This window comes from Ambystoma mexicanum, chromosome 6q (assembly GCF_040938575.1).
Source record: "Ambystoma mexicanum isolate Mex_15411 chromosome 6q, UKY_AmexF1_1, whole genome shotgun sequence".
NCBI lineage: Eukaryota > Metazoa > Chordata > Amphibia > Caudata > Ambystomatidae > Ambystoma > Ambystoma mexicanum.
The window spans coordinates 1,190,668,615-1,190,683,831 of NC_090937.1; positions in this window are offsets into that span (position 1 = coordinate 1,190,668,615).

The following is a 15,217-nucleotide window of genomic DNA, read 5'->3' on the forward strand; positions in this document are numbered from 1 at the left end:
AACAGCAAGATTCAACAACACAGAATATCCATCCAGACATGGCTCATAACAAAGCCATGTCTCTCGGAGGCAAATCAAATTGAATTCCCCCCACTTTACTTCTCCATCACAAAAAAGGTAGTTATGCCCACTCATATTCCAGGAGGCGAAAGAGAATGATCATGGCACTTCCCTATCTCACCATAATTTGAAGACTGACCTATTACAGCTGTTGGCAGCCAGGCCCAAGATACCCCATCATTCCACCCTCACTCCTGCCCAACTACATATTCCATCTTCCAAGTTGAAGACGCTTCCCCCACAGTTATTCGTAATAGCTGTCCGTCAATGGGGAACCTATCTCCCACTGTTAATACCCGATGGCCTGTCTTAAAGGAATCCTCTTGGGGGACCACAAATGGATATTTATTGGACTCCTTCTCACTTGTTGAATCCAAGTCTTTCAGATGTCTAGAACACCGCTGGGTTGTGACTCCACCCAGTGGCTCCCCCTCTCTCTGCTATGCTTCCACAGGGGTCACATCAAAACCCAAAAGCCTCAGGCTTAAGCTAGCCTTCATAAGAGAGAGTTTAACAATTGATGATTGAATGTGTAAATACACAGCATCCAAATGAGACACCTCCACAAACCCAATAATGTTTCCTCAGGTTTGGGACACAGTGTAACAGCACCAATACATTGTGTCTATTTCAAATCAAGTGCTCCTCTCGGTCCAATAGCCTTTCCAGCTTTAGACTCCTATTGTCAGTACTTTTAAGGAATTGAGCTGTCTCATTCCCCCTTTCCTTCTAGCGACCCAGCCCCTCATTATTTACCAAATGCTTTGCCATTTAAATTTATATATTATTATTATCGTTCAAGTTCAAGAAAGCGTTTGCCAAAGGAGTCACATCCATAGGCCCTCTGGCCGAGCACACATTTGAGTTAAATCTCTTGTCTGTTTCGGCTCTATTCTCCACTTAAATTCAATATTTGCAGTAACCACAGTTTTACTCTGGGTAACAGATACAAGTGGAAGCATATTGGGACAGGTAGAGTGGTCAGATGGATCAGACACTGGCTCACAGTCTATTTCTTCCATTGGATATAATGATAAATCTAGTAATCAAACATGACCATCACTCACTTCTGGGGGCACCTCAAGATCTTCTAACAAGGTTGGGAGGATAACCGCAGATGTTTTTTTAGACTTCTTGGCATTCTTCGTATGCTTGGCAGGGCTATGACTTTTTTCCCCTCCTAAAATGAGTAGCTTCTTCTAGAAAATTCTTGAGTTGTTGGACCGAACCAAACGGTAGAATTTTTGGTTCTTTTTTTTTTGGCAGTTGTGGACCCTTTCCCAATTGTTTTCTTTTCCTTCGAGAAAAGATCAGGTATGAGTGAGGAGATTCCATTATAAGGTCACCTTTCACCCACACAACCAAGTCTAGGATTCTTTGTTTTGTCAAGGGCTCCAAAGGAGGATTTCACTGCCTCAGTGCCATCAGTCTGAAGACCAGTAATAAGCACAGCCAACATACCCTCCGGGTTGCCCAGCCCCACCTCCTCTCGATGACACCCCCGCAAAAGTTCTTTCGAAATTATTGCCTCCAAGGGACCCTCTTGTGATGTCATTCTCATTGGAGAAAGCTCACCCAAATCCCTGTGGCTCTGAATATAGGAGTTGAGTGCTCTTGGCATCCCAAATCTTTGTGAGGACTTACTTTGCCCCTAGTTGAACATTGATCCATACCCTTTATTGCTGATAGAAACCCATTGATAAATAACACTTTCGAGTGAAGCATGGCAAGGAGGATGGCCTGAACTTTCATTGTGTCATTGATCATTTTGTATAATTTCAGAAAAGGTGTCAGAGCAATTGTTAACATAGACATCACACTCTGAGCATCCACCATCGTTAAGCCCTCTCAGTTTAATTGTGTTTGTCTAATAACAATCAGGTATTCTTCTGTCAGGGGATAGAAACGAAGAGTCTGATGAAGCCTCTTAGGAGTCTTTTTCAGTAATCGTAGGGCTTTTTTCCCTCTCATTATAGACAGTCTCTGCAGGGTCATCATCATCACCATCTTCCCCCATTGCAACTGCTCAGCAGAGGGAAATTTGGAGTTAACACCTCTCCAGTGTTCGACAAACGACTTCCTTATTAAAGGCCTTCGAGCCCCCTGGATCCATCCGCTTAATCATGTTCTCGATTTTAGCGATGTCCAGTCTCAGTGAGGTTTCCAAAAATCTAGTAAACCTTTGAGCACTCGCCAGACGATCAATATCGGGTGTGCTGGTGCTGTGTGATGGTTGTGACCACAGTCCCCCATCTCTGTTGCTTTTTGGTTGAGGGCTACCCGATAAATGGTCTTGGTCTGGGTGCTCCTCAGACAAGGGTGTTACTAAGCACTGACTATTAAGAGGAGCTGTACATAGGTGGACTTTGCTCAGATGCTCCATCCCGAATGAAGGGGGTGGTGGCGCCACTATAGGGGTTTCCACAAAACACCCACACCTTCCACACCAAGATCTTCAACACCCTCCAACAGGTTGGCGTCAGTAATCACCATATTATGGTGATTACTGGTGGTAGTCACCTATGACTCGTGGCTGGGGACACTTCCTCGGGCTGCTGCTGCAGTAGGCTTTCCTCCAACGCTCTCCAACACACTCAGCTTCAAAGGAAAGAACCTAGGAAAGTCAAGCTGCACCTATCTGTTGCAGGGATTGCAAGGCTACTTCCGATGTCTTCTCAGCATTATGCATAACAGAATGAGCAGCAGTCAGTGCATCATGTGAGGGGCTGAGCCCCAACAACTATTTTATACACCAGCCACCACTAAGTATAGAGAAGTCAGTCCTGAAATTGAGCACTATGCAGACAGAATAAGCAAAAGGAGGGCCCAAGTAGGATAGAATCAATCAACTTCACTCCCTGCTTCCTGCAGCATGGCCCAAAAAGTGTCAAAGCATAGCAACCAGCATTTGGGCCAATCTTTAAAAAGAGGTACTTTTTTAAAAATAAACTGTGAATGCTCAATGATGTGTTATGTGAATGCATGAATGGGAGAGTACATATGTGTGAATTTGAAAATGCGTGCATGTTTACTTGTTGTTACAGTGGCAGTATTGCATATTTGTCAAAGATAACAGGAGTTCTCATATAGTGTCATTTCTGAAATTATTGGACAAAGGCAAAGTTAGTGTGTACTTGCCGTAACAATACTGGCATTATTGGGTTAAAAGTGACACAACTATGTGATTACAGTGGTAGTACTGGCATTATTGGGCAACACATGAATGAGTGTACTCACAGTGGCAATACTGACTTACATTTGCATAGCCAGCATGAACATGTTTTCTTACAGTTGCACTACTAGCAGTATTAGTCACATCCAATATGCATGTATACTCACAGTAGCAATGCTGATGCATATTGTGGGCATAGATATCCTGCAAATGCTTTGGGAAACATCTTGTCTACTGTTAGTGACCAGACATCTATTTGATTTTTGTTATGAAGTTGTCTCACTGTATGTAAATAGTTATGGCCTTGCTTGCTATTCATAGAGAGCAAGGTGTTCCTTCTGTGTGATGTAGTATAGTTCTATTTGGAATGTCACAATGTAATATAGTTCTGAACAGGGTGTTCATTGTGGCTGAGGTAGTATAGTTCTACGTAGAATGTTGCACTGTAATATAGTTCTGAGAGGGTGTCATAGCCTGCCTGTGGCCAGAGAATGTTAATGTTGCTTCTATTACTGTTTGCACTATGTAATAAAGACAGTACACTGCGAGTGCATCAGTAACTGTTTATTCTGATCAACCTCTAGCCAGCCGTGCCACAGCTCCCTCAACTCTCTCAATAGTGACCAGTATAAAGCAACAACAAAGGTAAACAACATTGGACCATTAGAACTACGAGCGTGGAATTCTACATGTAGAATTTCATGCTCGTATGACACGAGCTTGTCGGGGTGGTTATCCCGGGGTCGGCTGAGCCATCCGCTGACCTCCGAGCTGGGAGGCCCCAACTCCTCCCATGCTTCCCAAAAATGAGTATTGAGACACACACAAGGAGCAAGGCGGTTCTGCTGTTTATTAAAACAACGGCAGGGATGGGTCTAGGATCGTACGCGTCCGTCCAGACTCTCAAAATTCGTGGGGCTCGCAGGCCCTTTTTACCGCAATATGATGTGCTACTTTCATCACCTGGGAAAGTTAGCGAAAAAACCTATTGCCACTTCGGATTGGTTCCTCGAGTGGTAGGGTTAGTATAGTATACATATAGAGAGCAATATTAGTGGTTAAGGATGAGTCAGGTGGTATACTTGGGCTGTCCCTTCTATTAGATACTTGAAAATTGTTACACGAAGACCCCTAATGATTGGCTAATGTTAGTGGCGTCAGTGATGAGTCCCCTCATGTTCTGATTGGTCCTCCCGCGAGCCCCCAAGTCTGGGACCATCGTCGTTCCCAGCTCGCGGTGTACCTGTCACTAGCAACAATGTGTAACTATGTGTTTGTGCAGACAATGTGCGGGTTTGCTCATAGGCCTGAGAGCAGGCCATTCCCATCGCCGTAGGTGTCCATCTTGTTATTTCACTGTTGCAACCTGTGTCCCAGACGTGGGACCCAGGCGACTTCTTCCTCGTGGGTCTGGCACCTTGTCAGGTCGGCTTGGTCACGTGTGGAGAGACCGTAGCTGGGGCAGAATTCTGCACATTTAAAGTTGTGTTTTGCTTCTGTGTCCTTGGCTTTGCTTACAGGTGTGACCTTGGCGCCGGCTGGTAGCATACGAGGTGCAACATCGCGCCCTTGGTTATGAACTCTCGCTGGGCTCGTTCTGCGTGGTCAGCACTTGTACTCTCGCTCATGCAGTGTTCATGGCGGTTCTTGCTTGTGGCCTACTTGGGCCTGGTTCATGGGTGCGGATGTATAATGCACGGCACCTGTGTTGCGGTTTGACATGGCCTCATAAGCAATATTACGTCTTCATTATATTCTCATCACGATGCGAGAGGTGGGAGAAGCGTCAGCAAGCGTATACACGAGTGCTTCAGGCGTCTTGCGTTTCTGCATTACTATAAAGGGGCCTATGTGAAAAATAATAATGATGCGCGTCAGTGGGTGTATCCATCACCTACGTCATAGCACTGAATATATTCTTCGTGTAGGCTGGTGCGTGAGTGACCAGTGTGCATGGTGGCACGTGTGTTCTTGGCAGTTGGCTAGGTCATTGTGGCATCTCTAACGATGTGGGTGATCGTTGTTAACATCTTAGTCGAGTTCATCCATGCCGCAGGTGTCGGCTTGAGTAGGACAGGCTGGTGGGCATATTCTTATGTTCTTGAACCAGGGTACTTTGTCATCTGGTAGATAGCCGAACTCATCTTGTGGTGGATGCCTGGGCCGCGATCCTCTAGGCCATGGTCGCGAGGAGATTGGGGGGAGCTTTTTCTCCCCTTCTCCCACTTCAGTCCCCCCTCTGGTCGACTTGTCGACCACAAACATATCCTTTTCTTTATCTCCTCTTACTCTCCATATTTTAGTTATTCCGCCCAAGTGTCCATAGTGGTTGACATGGTCTTCAAATGACCAGTACATATAAACACAGCTCCCTCCCGGTTTGCAGTATACCCATTTTCCAACATAGCTCCTCAGGTTTCTTGGGTTCTCCAGCTTTAGAGATGGTGGGTCTAAGTGATTGGTGATGATCTGTTTGCGCAGTTTCTCTCTTTGCTTTATTATCACGTCGGTGTGCTGGTCATCATCAGTTGGTATCAAGGGGTGCATGCCAACCATTTCGATCATTTTGTCTGTAGTGCGTGCCTTCCTGGCCTTCCAGAACCTTACTACAATCATCACTGCTGGAGCCATTATTATGCATCCAACTATTACTTTCAGCCCGTCTGACAGCCATGATGGCATCCATGACCATAACAATGAAAACCAGCTATTATCCTTCTTTACTCCTTTACTTTCTTGCATCATTTTGGAGTGCATCTGGGCCAGTTGTGATACTGCTTCAGTAAGTGTTCCATTATCTGCATCGTTAGCAGGAATAAATGTGCAGCATGATTGTCCTATTTTTGCACAAACTCCTCCTTCCATTGCTGTGAGAAGATCCAGTACATATCTGTTCTGCAGTGCTACCATTCTTACCACTCGCAGCTCCTCTTTTATGGCATTGAATCCGTTTACTGTTGAATTAATCGTCATCATTAGTTCCCATCAGGTGATCTGGAGCCATTTCGCATTCACATATGCTTGTAGTCCTGGGCGTATTATTGACGAGAAGAACATTGCAGCCCTGCTGAATATTCTATGTTCTGGTGGAATGGAAGTGAGTGCTGTTTCTGACCTTCCCCACAGGTAGTTTCCTGTCAGGGGTTCTCCTTGTCTCTTTATTCTTGTTAGGATGTTATTGTTGTTGTTGTTCTCTCCCTCTTGTGATTGTACGGATCTCCTCTTCCTCTTGTTTCCTTCATCCATTTTGGGAAAATTGGCCATGTTCACATGTTTTTGGGGCACCACTAGTGATAGTACATTGATGTGTACCATCGTGCATATACCATTCCACAACGGAGGCAAGGTGTGGTATGCCTTATCTCTGCAGGCCCAATAGTGATCCATTATTACTGCCGTTCCAGCACCCCCCTCTGGTAGTTCTAACACGCTTCTGCAGTTGGTGTTATATCCCGCCTCCACATCTCCTCTGTGTTGGTAGCATAACTTGGGTGCGGTCAGCGGTAGTATGCTGATTGGGTCTTCATCCTTCTCCATCCATGTCAGCATGGGTACATATTTGCCCCATGTCGTCCAGTATCTGTCATTGTGTTCCTGTATGGTGGTAATATTTTCTCTAGTTATCATGTTGCTACCAACCACTCCTATTTCCCATTCATTGTTCATGTATACCTTCCCTGTTATTGTTATCAGTGGCCTTTCCCAACATCCCTGTATACCAGAAACTTCAGTGGCGTACCAATCACATGGCAGGTATTGTAGCTTTACCTTCTTCATTTCTCCCTTATCAGGGCCATTCGTCATGTATCTGAATGCCTCAGCGTGTAAGCTGCTCTTATGGTAACTCAAATATGACTTGAGGAAATTGTTTTCGTATGGGTATGTGTCTCTTGTCTCCCACTGGATTCTCACCACCGTTCCTTTAAATCGTCCTCTTGTTTGAAATAGTGCCAGATATACTATACATTGCGCTGTCTTTTCCTGTATTTCTGTGGCGACAAATGTCCTTGAAGCGCTCATGGCATATCGGATCAATGAGCACACATAACAGCTATCTTCTGTTGTCTGCTTACCAATTTGGGTCATGTGCTGGTACCACATGTTGTTTGAGACGTGTGCTGAATCTGTTATGTAATTATCAATTCCTTTGTTATCAGTGTATGTGCTGCATTTAACTCTACTTCCCTTATGCTTAGGTTTGCTAGTACCACCTGACGTCATACCTGTTGCAGCCGTGGGAGGGGGCATGTCAGTTTTGGGTGCAGCCATAATATTGATAGCATAACTTTTCTGCCATACAGAGGCAGCCAACAGACCAGTGATGACCAATACTCCTATAATTTTTATTACAAGAGCTAGTCTCACCGGCTTTTTGCTCTTACCTTGCTGCAGTCCGGCAGCTTATTCTTGCGACGTTAAAGGTGCCCGCCTGAAAATCCTCAATATGCTTGTTATTATTGTTAGTCGTTGTTATTAAGCTCTCCCTACCAAGTAATCGTTCAGTGCCCAGGCGAAGAGCTGTTCCCACGCTAATCTTAGTGATCTATCTCTTAGAGCGGTAAGTGCTCGTGAAGATGGGGAAATGATTGTTCTATGGCCAAAACAAATGCGGTGTAATATACGCATACCCTTCTTCTTTTTAGGTACTTTGGCCTTCTTATATGATATACAAATTGGTGTGATAGGGCTTCAGGGGTGTTATCATTCGTGGGCAGCATCTACTCCTGGGCAGAGCACACTGTTAGCTACTTTATTTTCTAAACATTACAATTATATACGGTACCTGCATGTGCAAGAGAAAAAATAGAGAAAACATACAAGTGTTTTATATGTGTGCAATATCCAAGTTTGTTATACAATGTCCTTCAATCGGTGGTGGCCTTGGAAGGGAGTGGGCTGGGGCTCGATTGGGCAGAAGGTTGTTTACTTTGTGATCTCGTGATCATGGGATGGGCTGTGGGCAAGCGTCCAATGTCTATGGTAGTGGTTGCGTCTGGGGAATCTGGGGGGTGATCAAGTGCTGTGACACTATTGTCCTCAGCTGTGGTCGATGTATCCTTCTCTGTAGCCGATGCTGTTGATGTCATTGTTCTTCCAATGGCCCTGTCGTTAATGCTAGGGCGTGTCTGGAGTTTGTAGACCTTTACGTCGTGTAGGTGATTCCAGGCGCGCTTATCCTGAAATTTCACCGCTCTGGTAGCTACCTCTTCTACCAAATGAGGGCCGGTAAAGCGTGGGCCGTTCCACTTTCTATTAAAGTTGCGTAGTAGCACATGGTCACCTTTAGCAATAGTGCAGAGTCCTTCCTTTCCCAGTTCCTTGCTGGTGTCTTCTTGCTGAGAACTCTTCGACCCGCCCTGCGTGCGCTCGAGCTGTTGAGATACAAAGGCAACACTAGTAATCAAAGAATACACATATTGATACATTTCGTCACCAAGAACAGTTGCAGTGTTTTCATAGTCCGTGAATGCTCTTGATGTTGGCGTTAGAGGAAGGCGCATTTGACATCCTTTCACCACCTCGTGGGGAGTGAGGTGGTGATCAGACCCTGGCCTATTCCTTAGCTCAAACAGAGCCAGCGGAAGGCAGTACAACCAGCTCTTCTTAGTTGTCTGCTGAATTTTTGCGATCTCTTCTTTCAATAGGCCGTTCAGGCGTTCACATACACCATTGGCCTGCGGGTGGTATGCACATGCAAATTTATGTTTAATACCCAGCAAGGATGTGATGTGTTGAAACATTTCATTAGCAAAGTGTGGGCCGTTATCCGACTGCAGCACTTCGCAAACACCCCACCTGGGGAAGACCTCTCTCACTAAAAATGTAGCTGCTCTGAACGCATCCGCATGTGAGCAGGGTCCGGCCTCGATCCACCTGGAGAATGGACATACCACTAAAATCATATACCTATGTCCTTGACATACATTGATCATATCATCGTAGTCAATATGAATGTGTAGGAAGGGTCCCTCGGGCCGGGTATAGTACCTTTTATCACTTTCGGCATGTGACCGGCCGTAAACTGCTGGCATGTGAGGCAGTTGCTGATGAAATTGGTGACATGAGAATTTAACTCGGGGCAGAACTTCCCTAATTCGTGCTGCAATCACTTCCTTTCCTGTATGTGCTGGATGATGGAGCTGGGCCAAGGCGGTGTTCAACAGTGCCAATGGCATGACCACTTTTCCGGTGTTATTTTGACGCCACAGTGCATCTGTTGGGGACATCGTACATCCTCTTTTTACCCATAGTTCCTTTTCTGTCATTGGTGCGGCTGCCTGTAATTCCATTATCTGTGTTGCGGGGAGATGAGTGTACCCTTCTTTCATCATCATCTGTTTTGCCATTCCCCTCCCTCTCCCTCTCTCTGATTCTGGGGGATTCCATATTTCACCAAAGTATGCCGCATGCTTGGCATGTGCATCTGCTGTTTCATTCCCTTTCGAGATATGGTCATCTCCATTAGTGTGTGCCGGGCATTTAACCAAAGCTATCTCTTGGGGATCATTAATTACCTCAATTAATTCTGCTAGTAAAAGAGCATGTTGCACTGGGGTGCCATCAGCTCTTCTAAACCATCTTCTCTGCCATTTTATCAGCCCCGAGTGGACGGTTGATGTGACATATGCGCTATCAGAATAAATGGTAACTCTTTTGTCAACACTTTCCTTCAATGCCAAAATCAGCCCAACCAATTCCGCTGCTTGAGCCGAATAATGCTGTGGTAACTGCACGCATTTCACCGGGACATACATCAAATCTTCTGTCATTTTTACAACTGCTGCCCCAGTTCTCCTTATCCCATCACTTTGGTCTATTGTTGACGAACCATCAATGTACAAAATCTCCCCACCTTTAAGTGCATCCTCCTCAACTTTTCTAGTGCATGAGTACGTTTCAATAGTATGTGTACAATCGTGAGCATAATCACCTTCCTCATTAACTTCCGCTATAAATCTGGCTGGGTTAACTGTACTGCATCTGACAATTGACAATTCGGGTCTAGATAAGAGGATCTCATAACCTGACGTCCTCTTCGTGGTTAGTGTGGACTTAGGTTTATTCAATATTGCAAATAGCGCATGCTCCACAAATAGTGTGGTGGGGCACCCCATTGTAATCGATGATGATTTCTCCACCGCAAATGCAGCTGCGGCGAGACCCTGTTCGCAAGGGAAATGTCCTAGCATAACAGGGTCCAAGTGACCGCTGTAGAACGCTATTGGCTTGTGTCCCATGCTGGTTTTCTGAGTCAATACTGCTTTCATTACTGCTGAGTCGCAATGTGAAAAGATGAAGAATTGCCGTTCATAATCTGGGGTGGCTAGTGCCGGAGCTGTGGATATGGCGTGTTTCAACTCATCAAACGCCTCCTTCATTTCTCTTGTCCATCCCAATGTTTTGTCCCCTTTGTTTGCTTCTCTCAATGCCTCAAGTAGGGGTCCTATGTATGAGCTGTAGTCAAAAACCCATGCTCTACAGAAGTTGCATAAGCCCAGGAACTGCTACAGTTCCCTCACCGTTTGTGGTTGTGGCATGTTGGATATGGCTTGTACTCTTTGTGGCGCAATCTTTCTTCCGTGATGGGATATTAGTTGACCAATGTATAGTACCTGTTCCTGACAGTACTGTAACTTTTCCTTGTCTACCTTGTACCCCTTTTCAGCCAACACTGTCAGCATTTTTATTGAGTCCTCCCTGCACCTCTTCTCAGTTGTGCTGCAAATTATTATATCGTCAACATATTGCAGCACCGTACTTTCCAATTCAATGTTCCCCAAATCCATCTGTATTACTCTATTGAAAATTGAGGGTGACTCCCAGTATCCTTGTGGTAACCTGGTGTGTTTCCATGTTGTGTTCCTGTATGTGAAGCTTGTCAAGTCTTGTGAATCTGGGTGCAGAGGTATTGAGAAAAAGGCATTTTTGAAGTCAATCACGGTGAACTGTGATGCCTCTGCCGGAATTCCACATAGTATCGTGGCTGGGTTTGCTGCTATGGGGTATTCTGCCTCTACAATGTTATTCAAGGGCCTGAGGTCCTGGATGAAACACCAAGACCCTCCTTTGGCCTTGCGCACTGGGTACACGGCCGTGTTACATGGTGATATTGATTGTACCAATATGCCATTATTTATCAGCGCTGTTATGGTTTCGTATATGCCCTCATCTGCCTCTTTTGATAGAGGGTATTGCTTCACTCTAGGTAGTATTGCACCCTTTTTCAGCTTTATTTTTACTCCTCCGATACTCTTTATGCAGCCCACGTCATAGGGACTGGTGGTCCACAGTGATGCTGGAACCTTAGCCATATCTTCCTCGTAGAATGGTACTGGGGTAGATGCGGGTGCCTCGAGTGCCATGGCCATTTTCTGCGCCACTTGCTTGTATGTCACTCTCAGCCAGATATCTACACTCATCATAAATACCATCTCTCCTTCTTCCCTGTCTTCTGAAAAGAGCTCTTCATCGGACACCTGGGTGAGCCTGCACCCCTCAGCCAGGGCTATCACTGCCCTCCCTGCTCTCCCTTCCCTATCTTGGGCATGTACTGCGATGTAATCAGCAGTTGATATGATACTCTCGATGCTCACCAAAATCACCTTCCCTTCTGGTTCACTAGCTGGTGTCTCAGGCCTGAACAAATATGCTGCTGGCCTCCTCCAAATCTTTCCTTCTATTCCTGGTATCCATGCAAATGCCATGTATGTTCCGTACTGGAACAGTTCGCCATCCACCGGCTCAGCTCGAGCTACTGTCTGGCCACAGTACGCTTGTAGTATTTGCCGTGCAGTAAGCATGTTTATTCCTGGTGTGGAGCAAATTATGCCATTCTCCGAGAAGGAGATTGTCATATTTAACCTGCTCATTATGTCCCTCCCAAGTATGTTCACTGGCGACTCCCTTGAGTACAGGAGTGGGACAGACATGTCATAATCTCCTATAGATAAGGAGATGTTATCAGTAAAGGGAACCAACCCCCTAGCCCCAGAAAATCCTTGGGTGTTCATGGCCTCACCTGACATTTTAAATCTACCCTCCCTTATGCAAGACCTGGTTGCCCCAGTGTCAACAAGGAATGATAATTTTTTGTCACCTATCGTTACCTCAATGCGTGGTTCCTCCGCACTATTAGGTGTTATCGACAGGATGGGACACACCAAGGACATCTGTGGGCTGTCCTATTGTGGGTACAGTGACTGACCGCTTCCTGTGTAAGGGTTGTGTCCCAAGATAGTCATCCTGCCAAACTGTGTTTGTTGTAGTTGTGTATCGGTGGGGGTTAACTTATGGTCCTGTATTTGAGTGAGCTGTTGCACTGGTTGTACTTGGTGTTGTTGTGTTATTGCCACATGTTGCTGCGGTAGTGAGTATGTCTGCAACTGTTGTTGTGTTGCTAATTGCTGCTGTGTGCTGCTCTGTTGTGTTCCCTGTGTTTGTTGGTAACCCTGCTGCTCCCTCATAGGCCCTTGTGGTCCTTGTTCCCCCCATGCTGGTGGGGAGGGTCTCATTCTACACGTTCGCGACATGTGTCCTAACATCCCACAAACCCAACATACAGGTGGTTCCCTGGTCTGCCATGGGAAACTTCCTGCATTATCTTGGTGCCCTGGTTGCCCATTGGGGTAGAAACTCCGAAATCCTCCCCCTTGCTGTTGTGCAGGTTGGCCATATCCCCTCCCCCTCCCCTGATGCTGTTATAATATCCATTTCCCGGTAGCATATACCCTCCTCCTGTGTTAGCCGTGTATGGTGGGGGTGGTGGCATCTGTTGTGTTATAAGTCGTGGTGGTTGTGGTAGTGGTGCTATTTGTAGTTGTGAGGGATCCTGTGCAGCCACTACTTGCGTGGGGTTTGGTGTCATTGTCGTTGGTGTAGTTATTAGTGCTCCTTCCATGGTATACTTAGTCAGTTTTTTCTGCACTAATTTAGCCTCTTCCGCTTTTCTATCTTCTTCCTTTTGTTTTATCTTTTCTTGCCACATCCTACAAAGGTGTACTATTGTTAATTGTATTTCCGGCCATGCCTTAGCTTCCATCCCCACTATCTTCTTCAATTGTTTTTGTACTGCCTCCGGAAGCCCTTGTATTAGTATGTGGTAAAAGATTGCTGGTGTCTTGTCTCATTGCTCTCTAGTTTCCATGCGCCACTTCTCCTGAATCTCCTGGATATAATCAACAGGATCTTCGTTCTCACGCATCTTGCGTGATGTAATTGCTCCTATATCTGAGGTGTCTGGATACTGTACCCTCAGAGCTTGCCATAATGCATGCCTGCAGTTCGCAAATGGCGCCCCGTCATGTGATGTGTTTGTTATTGTAACCCCGGGGAATCCTGCCCTCTTCCAGATGTCGTCTGCCACATCTTAATATTGATATTAATAAGCCCTTCACGTCCCCTACTGCTAGTTTCTGTCCTGCAGTGTGTTTTTCCATCTCGTATATCCATTTTCCCGCTCCTCCACTTAGTGATGGTAGCCTGCACTTTATATTTTCCTTATCGGCATGCTTCCAAGGGACGTATTGTGGTCTAACCCCTCCTCTCTCCAATAGTGGCATTAGATTGTGCCCCATCTGTCCCCCCAGTTGTCACGGGGTGGAGTCTGTATACTCCCCCTCTTCCTCTGTGTCAACTAGATCATCTACCATGTCCATTTCACCGCTGCTTGTTGTAGCTTCTCCTTCATTTCTCCCCTTTCTCCTATTGATTTCTTTATTTACTGCAGGTGTGTGTGTCCGTTCTTCCTGCCTGCGTCCCGGGAGGTCTCTAAGCCTGCCAGCGTATGGGGTGTGTTCAGGAGCGGGTGGGCATGCTGGGCGGAATGACGTGGGTGTAACTGCACGTGTTTGGCCTCCCGCCACTTCTCGTCCTTGCTCCTCACTTCCCTTCGCTTCTTCCTTCTTTCTGCATGCCCATGGTGATTCCCTGTTTGTGCGTGTGATGTACAATTTGTCTAAGCTTTCCCTACCGCCGCTTCTTCCTTCTCCCCCCACTCCCTCTTCTTCTTCGCTGCAGAATTCATCCAGGAGCGACAACCCCCAATCTGTCCTTTTCCCCCTAATCGTCACCGTTTTTAAGTCTATTAAATCCATTCATTCCTGTTCTCCTTTACCAATTGCTCCCCTTTGCGCTGATGTTGTGGCTACTTCTGCATCCCGACGTACATACGTTCTTACCCCACTCCCCCATTTCCTCTCTCTTCTTTCCTCTTCCCTCTTCTCCAATATTTCACCACCTATCTCCTCTCTTTTCTTTTTCAATTCCTCCATCACCTCATTACTTACCTTCTCTAATATCCTTTCTTCCTCTCTCCTCCTTTCCCATTTCTCTCTTTCCCTTTCTAATATACTTTCTATTACTCTACCTTCTTCGTATTTCCTGGTGCTCTCGGAGAGTATTTTCTTCTTCCATAGTTCCATTTCCTTTTCTTTCTCTTCTTCCTCTCTTTTCCTGTCACGCTGTGCTGCTCGGGATACCCTTTCTGCTATTGCCTTCATTCTCTCTTCCGTTCTTCAGTTTGTTCCCTTATTTTCTCTAACTCATCCCTACTTTCCTTCCTTTCCCTCCTTCTCCCTCGTTCCTCTTTCTCAAGCTGTTTGATCAGTGCATTTCGCTCATTCCTTTATTCGGCCAATCGTTCCTCCAACATCTCCTCCTCTTCTCGTGACAGCTCCCCTTCTCTCGTTTCACCTTCCTCCCCTCTTATTTCAGTGCTACCCTCGTCGTGCTTGTTCATTCTCCGTACTACCTCCTTTTCTTCTCCCGTTAGTGTCCCTCGCAATTTTAACAGCACCTGCGCTGCTACCCACTCGTCGTGTCCTATATTTGGGATGGGTTCTTCGCTGTTCTTCCCTTCCCTTGCATGCACCTTCGTACAAGTTGGGCCTACCGTTCTTGTCACCTCCTCCCCCCCCGGGTAGCTACCTGTGGCTGTATATGGTGGTGGGCTGTATGTGGGGTTCGAATATCCCTCAGCCGCCGTTA